The sequence below is a fragment of the Aulonocara sp. 'chitande type north' Nkhata Bay genome, linkage group LG12 (assembly GCF_057382095.1).
Source record: "Aulonocara sp. 'chitande type north' Nkhata Bay isolate Kocher_YH1m ecotype deep benthic linkage group LG12, A_spYH_male_GT1.1, whole genome shotgun sequence".
Lineage (NCBI taxonomy): Eukaryota > Metazoa > Chordata > Actinopteri > Cichliformes > Cichlidae > Aulonocara > Aulonocara sp. 'chitande type north' Nkhata Bay.
The window spans coordinates 27,223,867-27,238,103 of NC_141355.1; the positions used below are offsets into that span (position 1 = coordinate 27,223,867).

Here is a 14,237-nt window from a genome sequence, read left to right on the forward strand (position 1 = left end):
CTTGACGAGCGCTGGCCACGACTGTGTGTGTGGTGGCACGACTGATACAGGATATCTTTAATTAGGAGGGGAAAGTTAGTGAGGGGTGATTACTAATCTTGAAGGAGTTTATACAAGGTCGGAACATTTAATCTGACTCTGAATCAGAGGGTTTCTGCGTGCCTACCAGTCTTTCATTTATTTGGCTTCCTCAGATCCATCTGTCTGCAAGTATGTTAATTTTCTTAAGTCAAAGGTGGCACCACAAAGTCAATTTTGAGATCTGATATAATCTCTCCCCCTTTGATCCCACTCAGTCTCTTCCTGTCTACTTCTGTTCCACCCCAGCTGCACTCACCATCTTCACTAACATATGGCATGCTGTTGTTAAACAATGGTTTGGCTGTCATTGATAAATGTTATTTAAAATGAGCCGCATTTGCCATGTAATTTTTGACTCTGTAATTCATCTAAAAGCCATCCTGTGTTTATTAACTGCTGTTTACTGTACATTTCTGATCCCATTATCTATTGTTCTTTCAGGAAACAGTCCTCCACTTATCTGCACTATTCCCTCATGTCAGATGAGATGAATACTTAAACAGAGAAAGCGATTACACACAAGCTTACTCATATATACAGATGGTTTTCCTCTGATCTCTAAGCTCAAGGTGTCCCAGATGAGTTCCCTCATTTCCACAGTTTGTATTGCAGAGACTGCTAGTGTAACAAAAGCCAAAATCACATTGCAAACACTGCGCATGCAAAGGCATGCAACAAAAACAAAACTGCAGACATAAAATCTTTCCTTTCCTTCCTGGACACACGATGGTTTAAGTTACCTTGGCAGAAACCCAAACATTTTTCTACCTGTTAACAGACTGATCATGGTTCTTGCCTTATTTCTACACTCTGTCCACCTCTTTTTCTTGGAAGTATTTTGTGCTACCATGGACTGTACTTGAGGGATAAATCTTCTAGGGCTGTAAAAGGTGGACACATGCCTTAAACCTACATTCTTTGGTAATACATCTAATCATTAATAGGTGGCGAGTCAAGGTGAGAAAACAGGTCCAAGTCTATGGGACACTTACCTTAAAGCTCATATAGCAGTAAACATTTTACCGATGAGTTTAGTTATAAGTCTCATTTAACATAGCAAGAAGTCCATTACGTAAAAAAGTAAACACTTAGATGATAAAGCAGAGTATTTAAAAGTTGCTTCCACATGAATTACAGTGTCCTTGTCAGTCAGGTCCAACCTTTGCTCGTGATATCTGCGTTACATGAAAATAAATTAAGATACCAGATGCAGACCAATGGGTGAAATCAATGATGCTACATCTTCCTTTAAAATACTCTGTGTGCTACAAGTGAAAACTACTGAATCACAAAAAAAGCACAAAGATAATCAGCAAACCATTCTCAGTCTCATCCTGCCACTTCCTCTCTTTTCTCTTTACACTTTTTATTCCAAAATGTCTGTTCCAGTTTAAATGTTTGGCCCACATTCCTTTGCTCTGCCTCAGCCTTAACATCATCCCACGACAGGTCCAACTTCTCTCTCATAACAGGGTGTGTCTTCTTGTCCTGGTTTCGGGCCAACCCTTTTCTTCACTTCACCATTTTTTGTCCTTTGTTAATCTCTTTCCTTTAGCCTATACCGTCCGCTTCCAGCGCTCTCTTCCTCTCATCGAATTTCCCCTATAGCACAGTCTTCTAAGATGCATACTAAATCTCTGTTGTGCCTTTACTTGTCTATAGAAAACAAAACCACAGCAACCTAATCAAAGTGTATTTTCCTCTTTCAGTCCTTTAAAGGAAATCAAACAGAGGAAAAAGTGCATCGCTGGTCCTGGTTGCTAGGAGACCATGGGTCCACGCTTCAAGCAGCTATTTACAAGCTTCTATTTACACCCTCTTTCTCTCTCTTTCCCTTCCATTCCCTTCTTTTCTTCCTCTTTCAGCTTTACGCCGATTTACTTTATCTGTTTATTGTCTTATTATTTTATCTCCCACTATTTGGCAAACTAAGAGAGAGGACAGGGCCAAAATGAACAGATTAACTAAACGAGAAGAGGCCTGTAATACGGAAAAACACAGCTCGTTTCTCCTGTTTGTTCAGAAAGATGGAGGGAAACATGAAGAAGTGAAGAAGAAAGTAAAAGCTATTGATTTTCTCTTTTTTATTGTTCTCCTTGATTTGTGTCACACAAGTGGAAGCTCTAAAATGAGAAGGTCTCGTTTAATTCCCATTTTCCACTTCTACTACCTTGACCCCAATTCATTGTTCTTACCTGCTTTTCCTCTTGTTCTCCACTATCCAGTGTCAGTATCCCTTTGCCCTGCCAGATTTCTATCCTCATCTGTCTTCACTGCCCTCCCCTCTTGTCACCTACAGCCCCTCCTCCCAGTATATATTTTTTTCTCTCTGACAGCAGTGCCGGGTGGGGCGTGGGGCATTTGAAGGGAGGTGTGGTAGCCATTAACTAAGCACCTCTGCTACAATCTGCTACATGGTGGGAGGATGAAGGAGGAAGATGAAGGAGGAAAAAGGAGAAGGATGTAGCGGCTGATCCAAGATGATCTCCGTTGCATGTTTCCTCCACTGTTCTGTTCCGTTTCGTTTTGTCCTTCCCCTGCATGCTCCTAATGGCTTCCTAATGACAGCTTGCAGGCACCACACACCCAGCCATTTATAACCATCTAGACAGAGAGACTGGGTGTGTATGTGGGGTGTTTAAAAGACAGGGGGACATTATATAGCAGATGCACCTCATCCACATTGCACGCAGAAACACACACATGCTGTTAGCCATCAGCCTACACGGTCCCTGTGTAAACAACAGTAGCCTAAGGCGGCTCTACGTGAACCCGGAGGTGACATAAAGACTTTCAACATCTTACTAGGAACCATTCTGGCCACATGTTGTGTGAAAGTCATTAGAAAAGGCTATTTTGTCTAAATACCTACAGGCTATTTTTCCATGAAATTCACAATACAGCTCTAGCTTTCCTTCTTCCTCCACATATAACTCACACAGAGATGCAAGAAAACTAAGATGGCAACATACAGTCTGATTTTTCATTGCTGGTTGTTAACATAAATGCTTACCTGTACATAAGAAAGCAGAGTTTGAGAAGGGATGTTAAACAGCTCCCACTTCTTCTACTTCAGTAGAAAGGTTGGCATTGACATTTACAGTTTAGTCAAGGTGATTGTTTATTATGTTTGACAGAGCAGGAGGTGCAGTCAGAACTGACTGAATTAATCCAGCAGCTTGTTAAAGATTTAACTTGCAAGAAGACAACACAGCAAACACTTGTTACTGGATATGCACTACAAAACTTTCAGAGACAAACTTAGCCAGGATAAGTAGTCTGTCATTAGCAAATGAACAAGAACTCTTCAGAATTTCATAGATAACGCTCTGTCATCTAAGAACCACATATAAGCTGTGAGGCCACCTCATGTAAAGTGGTCACAAATGAACACTTGACTAGGTCACATGCACACTATCTTACCCAAACCACCTTTTCTGAATCTAAACAAGTACTAAAAAGCAGGGTTTAAAAATAACTAGGCACAAAAACCAAAGCTCCCAACTGGGATGAATGAACTCTTGGTTGACAGGCTTGTGATTTAAGCCACTTCAACCCTTCCTGCCTCCTTACATGGACTTTGTTGCTTTTTCAAACTAGAACATTTGCCAACATCCAATACCGCTACGATCAGTGCACAAAGACACCAGTGCTAAAAGGCATTATGTTTATCTAACACCAGTGACTTTGATGCCCTGGAAATGAGAACTGACTGAGTTTGCCTGACTTGAGTATTGAGTTCAAATCTACATGGTGTTTTTAAATAATTTTAGATAGATATGAACTTGAACTTTTTGCAGTTAATTTCAGCAAAGGATGTTCATGGAGGTCCTCCTAGTATTCATTCAGCTGCTTATTAAAAACTCAAACTTTTAAAAGTCTGAGTGATTGTTTTTAAAGACAAAAATGTGTTGCCTGTTCTGAATTCCAAAATAAAAGTCTGACATTTTTGACATTTTGAATACAAAGAGAAGAGCGGTATGAATAAAAACACAAACACACAGAGGGTATCCTATAATCACGTCTTACCTGCTTGCTTAATGTGAGAGTAGAAACGTCTAAAAATCCTTAACTATATCCCTCTTGGGCTGAAGGGAAATCCCCGTCCCTCAGAGTGTGTGAGACTGTGTGTGCCGAAGGTGTTTGCATTGGATCAAATCAACACCTCCTCACAGATTCTTTCTGATGTGTCTGTATGTGTTGAAAACATATGCCACCCTGGTAAGAAACAAAAAAAAAAACTGTGACCACACACACATAACGCCACATGGAGCGGGCTATGGGATGTTTTATATAAGATCAATTAGGCATTTTTGTTTTTTTGACTCTATGAAATGGATATTCGGAATACAGCGCATCTAATTATTTGATTTGTACGTCTGGTGTATGCCTGTCCAGTAGTCTGTCATTTTTTTTTAACAAATTCATCTCTCAATTTTCCATTGACCCTGTGAGTCTCCTGAGATTATGAAACACAGATTTGCCATTGGAAGTGCATCCTCAGCTGTGAGCAGAGCTGGTAGCAGCCATATGATCATGGTGTTGACAGCTATCCATGACCTCATCCATTTAAGTCCATTTTCGGCTTAGAGGCAAAAAAAAAAAAGAAAAAAAAAAGAAAGAGAGCAGGGAGTGAATAGAAGAACTGAAAAAAACCTCAGTAAACTAAAGGAAGACAAATAGACTGAAAAGGTAAAGCGAGAGAGACAGAGATATAAGAAGAAAGAGTCAGAAGAATGCAGAGGGAACAAAGGGGAGAGAAAACGGTGAAGAGAAGGAAGAAGAGAGGAGGAAGCTGAAAGGAGCTGGCAGTCGGTGACAATGCAGATGGACTTCAAAGCATTACTGCAAAAGGTAGGATCACAGAGTGCATGCTGCAAAAAAATTGAGTTCTAGTAGGTTACTTGGAAACTTTACATGCATCTTTAAATCAAGCACACAGACACCGCTGTGCACTTGAACGACCCTCGAGCGCACGGAAAAGAAAAAGAAAAGAGAAAAGAAATTGAATTCAGAAGTTCTCGGAGAAAGAAAGCTCATGCAAGTGCGCATACGCTCCCTGTGTAAGATGAAGTTGCTTGGGTTCGAGCAAGGTAATCAAATCGGACACGTGGATCAAGTGTATTATTGTCGTTATTTAGTAAAACATTCGATAAACACCATCTTAATGCTCCCTTAAAAGTTGTGTCAGCTTCTCGCACTGGCTGTTGTAATCAGCCTCTTCTCTTTCAGTTCTAATTCACTTAACATTACTAAATGAGAAAAAAGAGCTGATGGGCGAGATAATGGAGCTGACTCACAACTTGTCTATACCAACTACTGTGTACGAGAGGCCCACACACAGACAACAGCACGACCGCTCATTCAGAGATGCTCAGCCACCCATGCGTAAACCTGTATGCGCACAGACAGATGCGCATAGCCACAAGACGGAGATCAGGTTGGAGTGGATAATGAAACTGCTTCTGACCCCGTCCACTTATGATCTGCTGTCCATTACCCAAATGGACACCACTCTCTTCTATTGATCACAGCCCCCTTCTCTTTCACTTCTTCGCTGCTCTTGTCGTTTTTCATCTCGTTACCTCTCCGCTCATCTGCATCGCTCTGCTGATGGTTTCCGTGGCCGTTGATGGGACTATAAATCAGCAGCCGCACCTAGCGATTATCACCAAAGAGACCAACTTAGAGCACGCTTCTCGTCCCTGAAAACCCCAAATGTCCTCATTGGAAACAATACACACCTACTCAGACATGCACAATGGATGTCCTCTAGCTCAAGTTTACATTTTCTGAGTAGGTGGAAGAGTCTTTCTCTCTCTCTCTCCCTCTTTCACTCTCTCACAAACACACACACACACAGACAAAGAGAGAGAGTTATGGGTTACAAGAGCAATAATGGAATCCCTTCCTTGATGTGAGGTGCTGGGCCCATTCGACGGCCCGTCAGCCATGAAAATGTCAGCAGTGATCTAGAGGGGCTGGAGCAGGTTTATGACATCATCAGTGTGCTGCCACAGCAGAGATATTGCAGCGAGAGTCCTGATGGTCTGATTTTTCCACAAGGTCTCACGTTGTGCAAACAGTCACAAAGTGCTGGAATAGGACACATCTCTAAGTGCTTCATTCTTTCCCAAACAGAATGAGACACTTCAGACAGGGCGGCAGCATAAAGAGCGGTTTCAACTCAATCAAAAAGGTACACACTATAAGCCAAACAGGAAACCTGTGAGTGTGTTGTGGGTAAGACAGAAGGACACTGGATATGGACCTTTTAGCCTGGTATTTAGTCTGTGGCAGGGGTTTTGCTACTTGTCTGGTGTCTGCCTGTGCCAATTTTGGTGCCAACCTAAGCAAACTTGTGAGACTGTAATCACAACAAGACAATCACAAGGGATTAATACTAGCATGCACCATTTGCCACATATCCACACTGAGACACTTCAAAATATGCAAGTACATACTCGCAAAGGAACCCACAGATGTAGGCACTCTAACCCTGAGTAAAGCTTCTGATTTCTAAACATATGGTTGCCTGTATTGTGCCGTTGGTAATGTAAGAGGCCAAGCTGTTTAAAATTATGCTTTATTCGCTGTCAGTGGATTAATGTAAATACATGTTCTCACAATAACGTTTCACACCCGCAGTGAGCTTGAAATTAACAAAGTATCACTTTTCACTGTATCTTGGACAGACAAGTAATGCTGGGTGCCATTCAAGGCCTACACCCTAAAATTTGAGACTACTTTGTCATTAGTGCTAAAAATCCAAGTGCCAACTTCTTTTTAATTCAGTTGCCTTAACAAAGAAGCATCTGTTGGGTGTATCTTTGTAAGAGCTGTATATGATTTTCCTCACTAGCATTACCCTTGACAAGTAATTAAACGAAAATGTTATTACACCCCAGAAGCTTAAAAGGATGGAACAGAAGACAGAAGAAGAAGAGCTCATGACAGAAAATGTGCAACACTGTAAAAAGGTCTTGAGCTAGCCCATATTTCTTTTTTGCTAAGAAAATGGGAAAGAGGTTGTGTGATTCATTGAAACATGTGCAAACATAAATGGAAATAGAGTGGTCAAAACAGAGTTTCTACAATTCTAACAAGCCAACATTTGCCATGACCATCTTTGTTCTTCAACATAGCCAGAACTCTCTTTGGCAAGCTTCTTGTAATTTCCTTAAGTAGTCTTCAGGAATAGTTCTCCAGGCTTCTTGAAGGATATTCAAAGCTCTTCTTTAGTGGTTGGCTGCCTCTTGTTCTGTTCTCTATCAAGATGATCCCACACTGCTTTAATACTGTTGAGGTCCAGGCTCTGGGGAGGACAGGTCATGACTGATTGTATTCCATTGTGTGTTTTTCTATCCAGGTATGCTTTTACAGCACTAATAGTGTGTTTAGGATATCGTCATGCTGAAAAATGAAGCTGTTGCCAATCAGACACTTTCCAGATGGTATTGCATGGTGGATCAAAATCTGACCATACTTGTCTGTGTACAAAACTCCACCAATTTAGATGAGTTGGACCATTTGGACATGGCCCAAAACCAGGATAGAGCCTTCACTCATTTTACAGATTGTTGCAGACACTCACTGCTGTACCTCTTTGCTGACCTTACCCAGGCAGTTTAAACCAGAAATTTCAAATGTGGATTCATCACTCCATAAGACCCGTTGTCAATGATTTTCAGTCCAGTTCTTGTATAATTTGGCAATTACAAAATTACCAAAATTACTCTGTAATTTTAAGCTTTTTTCCCTAGTTTCCCTTTCTTAAAATGGTTTCTCGACACTCACCATTCAGTTCAGATCACGACACTTGATGACACAGATGAATCAACTGAAGGGCCAGATGCATCTCTCAGGCTCTCTGTCAGGTCTTTGTTCCTACATTTGTTCCTATTTCATAAGCACATGACTTTCAGATACAGTTCATCTGCTGTGAACAGTTTTTCCTCAGCCTGCCACTTCTTTTTTTTGTCCTCAACTTGTCCAATTTCCTTAAATCTCAAAGGACAAAATGCACACAGTGCTGAGATATGCCAAATTTTTGGCTAATAGCTCCTTGGGAGTCAAAAATACTATTTTATGCCTGTCAAACTGTGTTGTCTTTCGCATTTTTCTTTGGGTTGAGCTAAAGAAATAGGAAGAAAAGGTGTTTATGCAACACACTGCTAGTAACAAGTGCCTAAAGATACAGTTTAAAATTATGTGTTGGCAGAACACTGTTTCATCTCATAGGTCAGGTGACTTTTCAGTGGATGACTGATTCATATGTCAGTGTTAAGTGGATTAACAAACTAAAAAAACCATTTCTCTCTAAATAAGTGGTCAGGTACAAGGACTGGACTGAAAATGAGTGAAACATCAAACATGGAAAAAAAAAAGACAGACTTTGAAAGACCTTTAGAAAGCCTGGAGAACTGTTGCTCAGGACCACTTTAAAAAGTTATGAGAAAGTCTGGCTCCTTGGAGGGAAAATATAGAGAAATGAGGGGTGACTCGAGACTTTTGCACAGTACTGTAAACAGGAAAAAAGGGAAATATGTTAGAGGAGAAAAAAGGAGCATAAATGAACAGGCCAGAGAGAAGGAGTAAAAAGAGTGCTATGTGGATACTGGTAAATGATAGGGTACAAATAAATGAGGGTATGTAATTTGGGTTGTTTAGTAATTACACTGGTTTGACAGAGCCATGTCAAACCATCCCTTTCTTGATCCCCCACTGCTTGACTGCCTGCTTTTTTTCTGCCAGCATCATGTTTTCCACATTTAGCTCTTCTCACTCTCTTTTCCCTCTTCTCCCTCCCACTCGCTACAGCTTTAAATGCTCCACTCCAGTCAACGAGCATCAGTCAAAAAGTTTTACTAGCTGTATATCCCGTCTACTCCCCTTCATTTGACAAGCTTGAAATATAGAGGAAAATGTTAATATATGTTTTCTAGTCACTGGCCAGGTCTATGAAATTCATTTATATTGGTGGATGCTGTTCCAACAATTTGACGGCGGGTGTGTGTGATCTTGTGGTGATTTATTTTATCCCAAAAACGTATTGTTTTGAAGTGTGAATAGAGAGAGAGAGAGAGAGAGAGAGAGAGAGAGAGAGAGAGAGAGAGAGAGAGAGAGAGAGAGAGAGAGAGAGAGTGTGTGTGTGTGTGTGTGTGTGTGTATGAGAGAGCTATATAGGACTTCTGTATGTGTAAGAACTCTTTACTAAAACTGCACCATAAAGACTTTAGTCTGAAATTTCAAAAAACTATTACTTTTTTCTCAAACATCAATATCCACATGCTCTGTTGATAAAATCCACATTAGCAAGGCAGGAAACCAGCAATAAAACCCGACACATGGAAACAGTCAGGCTCCTGTGATTTTTGCAGTAGTGTAAGGGCTCTCCAATGAATATATTGTATGATATAACAATGGTGAAAGACTAAATAGAGAATTAAGTGGATTTTATATATTTTTATTTATATATATATATATATAATAAGTTGTCTGTCTTCTTAACTTACATTTTAAGCTAGTTTGAAAACAATTGAGTCCCTGCAGCAATCTGGCACCGCACTGATTGCACTCACAATCACAAAAAAAAAGGACTGAAAGAGTGTTGAAATGTACATAAAACCAAGGATTAGTTAAACCACACTCAAACTGTGGGCCATCCCTTCTATTCAATCCACTCCTTATTACATTACATGACCACAAGCATATAAACACATCTTTGGCCACACACACACACACACACACACACACACACACACACACACACACAAAAAGAAGCTTCCTAGTTCTGTTTGACTGCCCCGGGCCCCCGGTAGTGTTTGCACCCTGACCTTGTCACATTTGAGTGGTTCTGAGGGGGAGAGGGGATTCTGGGGGTTCGATTTTACACGGAGGAGGTCACAGAGAGCTGGATCCTCAGACAAAAGCCCCAGTTGTGGCGGGTGTCTGCAGGTCATGGTGGGTCATGGGTCAGCCCCCACAGCCTAACCCTTTTTCTGTCTCTGTCCTTCTTTTCCTCCTTTCTTCCATCCATCTCCCTTTTCAATAGAGAGGAAGATCCAAGAGGAACAATGGCCTTCTTCTGCCCCCAATATCATCCCAACAGTGGGGATGCATACTGAACAGGGGCCACGGCAAGCCAAGGGGTTCCTCTCACTGCTTGGCCCGTTTTCTCCTCTGTTCCTTGCATTCATATCCCTTTGCCCATTAAACTCTCCACCCTCCATCTCCTTTAACCACCCCTCCTCCTTTCCACGTTATATATCCTCATTCTGCCTCAGCTTGTTTTACAGACTGACACAAACTAAAAAAAAAATGTTTTTGTCTTCTAAAGCATCACCTGCTTTTATGTGGCATGACAAATAAATATGACACAAACAAATAGTAAATCTGTAATGAAAGCTAACCTACTCCACATCATGTTATACACCCTACTCTAAACTTTCACCAACATCTTCCTCTTCACCTTTCATTCATCCTCTTGCCACTTTTTTTAAACACATCTTCCCTTCCAGGGGGCCTCACAGGCTTCTTCTCCAGCTGGCACTACAAGCTGACCTTTGCCACAACAAAACATCCAGAACACTCTCTGTCTCCCTACATGTATAACACACACACACACACACACACACACACACACACACACACACACACACACACACACACACACACACACACACACACACACACACACTACTACAAATGCAGCAGGAATGCCAGCAGGAGCACGAAAGAGGCCGAACAGGAATACAAAATGACAGTCTTGTTCCGCTTTCAACAGAGTTAAACTAAAGCCTTACCCCCCCGTTCTTCTCCCAGCCCTCCATTCTCTGCTTGTCTGACCCTTCTAGTTCTTGTAGTTGCACCTAAGCAAGGGGGCTCATATTAAAGAGTGGCAGCTAGTCCAAGTCCAAATGTGATTAATTTGCTGCATTCACCAGGGTTGTTCTCCACACACAATAGAAATGGACTGTCTAGGAGTCCATTAAAAAGACTCCCAAGCCGAAGGCCCCCATCCCAGGCACTTGGCAATGAGTCACCTTCTGCAGTCAAGAAGTTTTAAAAGGTGTGTGTGTGTGGGAGAGAGAGTCTCCACAGCATTCTGTATGTGTGTACATTTCTCTAACAGGAGAAATAATATTTTAAAAGCTTAGCGCATCACAATACCTGACAATAATTTAGTGTAACTAGAAGTGCTTCTACTGTGTGATAGGAACCCATTAAAAGGAATTCCTGAGGTAATCAGTCATGAAAGACATTTAATGCGGCAGCCATTAGAATTATCTTCCATATTTGGATCACAAAAGCACTTGTTAAGCCAATTTTAATATTTGCGCACTGCATTGGTTGTTGATTTAATGTTAATTCTCACCCCAGAACGAAAGCAGGAGGAGGAGAAAGTGTAGTTCAAACATTACATACATCCTCCGAGGCTTAAAGAATTGCACAAAGAGTAGATCACACTATTTTTTTAAAGCACTGCACATCCTGTCTTGCATTCGTATTTGTGTTCTGCTCTGCTTATGGAGCCTTTTGCCATCCTTGGTTCCCGTCTGTCTCCCTCTCTCACTGTCTCGTTTGTTGAAACAAAGCAGAGTGCCGAAACAGTGTCATAATTAGTCTTGATTGATGTAGCATATTAAGCTGCAAACAATTAGCATACAGTATATTGCAACTCAGGCCATCTGAGAATGACTGATGTAACTGACCTGCACTAAGCACAGGCTCAGTAATAAAGGCAGGGAGAGACGTTTGCCACAGAGTCAAGCAAATCATATTGGAAACCTTTCTGCTCTGTTATTTGTCACACAAACAAGTCAATAGCATTTGTAAGATAGGCGGTTAAAAGCACTTATGGGTACTTTTAAAGCTAATTAGAATACTAAATAAGAGCCATATACGTCTGTATGCCTAGTAGTTAATATCAGATGAGGGTTTTCTTCCCTTTATTTCATTAGTGAAAGCAAATGTTTAAAAATCACTGTTTACTTGCAGTATATGACTGACTGAAAGAGAGAATGAAGAACACACCGGTCCTTAAGGGATAAATACTCTAAACAAATACTCAGCTCCAAACAATCAGTTTAAAATTTCTCATTGTCCTCTCGTTTAGCTGTGCTCTATCATTAAATACCAAGAAGACTCCATTCACACGGATGAGTGAAAAAAAGCGCCTATTATAATGTTGTCCATCACAGCTAAAAAGTTTACACCTAGGCTGTATAACAAAGAAGAGTAGATTACAGGGTATGTGTGTGATTTACTCAAAGACACTCAGCAGAGAAGCCACACTGTGTGCAAAGATACTGAAATTAGCTCACATTTACTGGCATGCCGTTTTAAGTTCAGTGAAAGTGAACCATGCCTGAAACGGTCTAACACTTTGTTTGCATTTCTGACTGTTTTAATGCCCGTGTGTGAGCTTGATTATGCTTGTCAGTATATCCCTTTGTGCACATATGTGTGCACAGATGCATCTGTTCAGCAGGTCACATGAAACGTGCTAGCACAATTGCTGAAGAGGGTTAATTATCCAGCTTTTTTCTTAGCGTGGGACATCATCCCTGTGCAAAGCAGAGATTGAGACAGGGTCTCTGAAACCACTGCGACCAATTGTTCTGTCTCTGTCAGGCAAATGACAGGCTGCCGTTCACATATAGGGTGGCTTTAAATGGCATAGATGCTGGGGGGGGGGGGGCTTTATCTTTCCATTTCAAAAATAGCAATTTACAACAACATATAACCCCTTTTACGATCTTAAAATTTACACAAGATTCCCCGAATTCCTTTTCTCTTTTCACCTCTCTGTCTTACAGTATGTTTCTGCTTTCCCTCTTCATCTCTCTGTGGCGAAACACAAGACCTTTAGCAGATACTACAGGGTCTCTAGAGCTCGCAAATCCCTGGGAGCGCTCTCACAGCAGCTACGAGCCCAGCCTGGGGCTCCCTACCTGGGGCTCTGTGCTGTTGATGTCTCCTTGGGGACCTGAAGACATGGGGGAGGTAGGCTAGAGGGATAAACACAAATTTAATACTGCTGGGAGAATTTAAGAGGTGAGAGTAATGGAGAGGGCAAGAGATGTTATGAAAGCAGAGGGACTCGGAGAATAAGTGATTCAAAAAAGTAGAGAAAAGCTGGTATGAATAAAGGATAAGCGAAGCTGCAGGCATAGTAAAGTATGTAGTTATTTCCCTTGGGCATGGGCAGGTAAGACTGGGCAGATTTCCCAAATGCAAATGGAACAAAAGGTGAACGAGTTTTTTTTCCCTTTCTTTTCTTTCAAGAGGGTGTGATGAGTGCACTTGATGCCACACAACTATGAAAGAAGTTGCTAACTCCGATCACGTACACGTCATAGTTTTGGCATGTATTGCTTAGCATAGCTGTTTATTATTTTATTAGTATGACTGTTATTCTTCGTTGCAGTCCATGGTTCCTGGGAAGCAGTTGTCCTAAATACCATAAATACCAATAAGGATGTACCAAGCATTCTCCACATGAGGTTTGGGAATATTTATGCATTTAAACTTAAAATAGGAATTTAAATATTTGGGGATTTTATATGAACCAACAAAATAACATTTTTTGTTTATATTTAGCTAATGTGCTTGCTATCTGTGGAAAATTGAGTTGCACTTGAGCAATTACTTTATAAACTTACTTTGTTATTATAGCTGTAGTTCGGCATACTTGACCTCCTTTATGGACCAGATCTTTATGAATGTGACAGTAAACTGGTTTTTCAATTTACCGGTATATAAAGCCTGTATTTTCAAGATTTACTTCTGACACCGTGTACCTTCCAGCTTGGCCCCACATCTTATCGTTGAAGTTTATAGACCTGTCCAGCCTGTTTCTGTTTTCATCAACAGCGGATAATATTATAGGTTTGAATCTATTTGCATCATAAATGGATGCAAATGCATGAGTAGCACCTCTGAACATTGTCAGCTTTGTGTGTCTTTTACTGATCTTGCCGTGCATTTGACATTTGAGAAAACACGTCTGCATATATGCATATGTGTGTGTGTGTGTGTGTGTGTGTGTGTGTGTGTGTGTGTGTGTGTGTGTGTGTGTGTGAGTGAGTGAAGCACAACAGTGTAAAGTGTATGCTAACATAAAAAGCCACAGGGAATGGAGGGCACTACTG

General features: G+C 41.0%; 1 protein-coding gene across 2 annotated transcripts in view; it reads right to left on the reverse strand.

Moving 5' to 3' along the window:
• The window catches only part of efna5b (ephrin-A5b), a 106,432-nt gene that overhangs the window by 65,384 nt on the left and 26,811 nt on the right, over positions 1 to 14,237 (reverse strand). The window lies entirely within an intron of this gene.